General features: G+C 43.0%; 1 long non-coding RNA gene across 1 annotated transcript in view; it reads right to left on the minus strand.

The window, feature by feature from the left end:
* Nucleotides 1-91: 91 nt before the first annotated feature.
* LOC107088940 overlaps nucleotides 92-2,089 on the minus strand; it is a 14,015-nt gene continuing 12,017 nt past the window's right edge. The window contains exons 2-3 of the long non-coding RNA XR_001481408.1: nucleotides 453-500; nucleotides 92-191 (exon numbers count right to left, since the gene is read on the minus strand). This is a non-coding gene — a long non-coding RNA (uncharacterized LOC107088940). The remainder of the gene's footprint in view (nucleotides 192-452; nucleotides 501-2,089) is intronic.

Consider the following 2,089-nt stretch of genomic DNA (forward strand, 5'->3'; position numbering starts at 1 on the left):
AGTCAAACTGTATAAAAATAAGGAATCTCTAAATAGTGTCTCATCACCAAAAATCAAAGTTATAAAAATCATCAGTTTTCTGGTCATTGTTGGTATTTCTATGATAGATCCATAAAACAGACCTTTCTTTGTGTTCACATCCTTGTTTACATTGCTGGGAGCCGGACCTTAAATCTGAAGCTTCCTGAAGCCTTGAATTCAGAAAACAAGTCAATGAGTAAATGCAATTAGCAGGTTTTCCATAGACAGAAACCTTTATTACTGATCTGACTGCATGATCTGGTTGAATTGACTCTATAAAGTCCTTTGATGACGTGTTGTAAATTGGCTCTATATGAATAAAGTGAATGAATCTTCCAGGCAGCTGTTAGTTATTGACATAGAGTTAACATCTGACCAGACTAATATAAAAGCTAAAGCTTGGGTTTATAGCTGAGTGAGATCCTGAGTACCTCTGTTTGAGGGATTTTATTTCCTCTTCTCTTTGTTTAAGAGCAGATCTGAAGGAGAGAAAAATAAGACAGGAATTAAAGAAATATGTCTTATCATTTTCTGATGAAAATTGATCAACTATCAGTTCAGTTATTCCAGATGTTTCTCAGGGAAGCTGATAAACCTGACCTGGTTTACATTTTCTAGAATGAATAAAGTGACTTATTTTGCTTGCTCTAGTTTCTGTGGGTAAAGAGCCTCAGTCTATGCAGCAGCAGGAAGTTTCTGTTTCTCTCTTCCTGCTTGTTAGGTTTATCAAGTGATGATTATGAAGTTAATGTGTGTGCATATAAAACGCGATGCTTCACTCTGTCTTGTGATTCAATCAGAGGAGCACTCTGTCTTGTGATTCAGTCAGAGGAGCATTCTGTCTTATGAACTGATCAATTGTCTTGTCAGAAGAATACTCTATTTTGTAACCCACGCCATGTGTTATGATCTGCTAATAAAAAGGCTCTGCAGGGGAGGGGGGGGTCCGTGAGAGACAGTTGGAGAGTTGGGTTGTGGCTCTCTCCCCTCCTGCAGGAGCTGCTGAAAATCTCTTTCCTGTGTGGACTCATTAACATTTTTGGTTCCGAAACCCAGGAGTCAAGATCCACTTGTCCAGGACCGTGTGGGACCAAGGACAAGAATCTGTCCACAGCCGTCCCCCCTTTGCCGGACGGGGCGAATAGGTTGGTCCAGCCCTGCCCTGAGCATCCTGGTGATGACTCCCAGAGGACTGATCTGCGCAGCAAAGGGTAGGTCTAAATCTTTTGATCAAAAGTTGGTCTGGGACCATTTAAGTTACAGCTGTAACCGCAAGAATATCTGACGAGACAAAGTCTCGTTGACAGATCTGGGATCTGGGTATTCTGTGCGTTTGAGTCTGGGACTGTGTTGTTCTCGAGATAGTAAGGTTTGGAGCTCCCGCAGCAGGGATATTTGACAAAACCAAGTTTCTTTGACAGATCTGTAACTGGGTATCCGGTGCGTGCGAGGAGTCTAACCTAGGGCCTGCGTGTGCGGAGTCTGGGACTCCAAAGTGTACACATAAAAATATTTTTAAAAACTGCAGAAAATAGCATTTTTAAACAATTGTTAAAAGGATGGGGCAGGGAAGTATTAAGAAGGAAGTGCCAGGTAATGTTAGATGGATGGTGACGTGTTGTGGTGGTGATCCAGAGTTTGCCAGAAAGTGGATTGAGAAGGAAGATTGGGATGAAAAGTTAAGAGTTGTGCCACTGACGAAGATTCAGCAGAAAGTGGAGAAACATTGTGTGCTGGCTAGAAACAAGCACTAGTGCTTGTCTCTCCCCTGTGCAGAGGTTGACGTTTCCAAATCCCTGTCTATGTTTGATCATTTTGTCCTCTTAATCTTTTAAACTCACATTTCTCTGGATTAAAACCCAACATTTTTGGTGCCGAAACTCGGGAGTCAAGATCCAATTGTCCAGGACCGTGCAGGACCAAGGCCAAGAAACTGTCGACAGCCGTCCACCCTTCGCCGGACGGGGCCAATAGGTTGGTCCAGCCCTGCCCTGGACATCCTGGTGACGACTCATGCTGAGGACTGATCTACACGACAAAGGGTAGGCCTAAAGCTTTTGATCAAAAG

Source organism: Cyprinodon variegatus, unplaced genomic scaffold (genome assembly GCF_000732505.1).
Source record: "Cyprinodon variegatus isolate N-32 unplaced genomic scaffold, C_variegatus-1.0 Scaffold233, whole genome shotgun sequence".
NCBI classification, from domain to species: domain Eukaryota; kingdom Metazoa; phylum Chordata; class Actinopteri; order Cyprinodontiformes; family Cyprinodontidae; genus Cyprinodon; species Cyprinodon variegatus.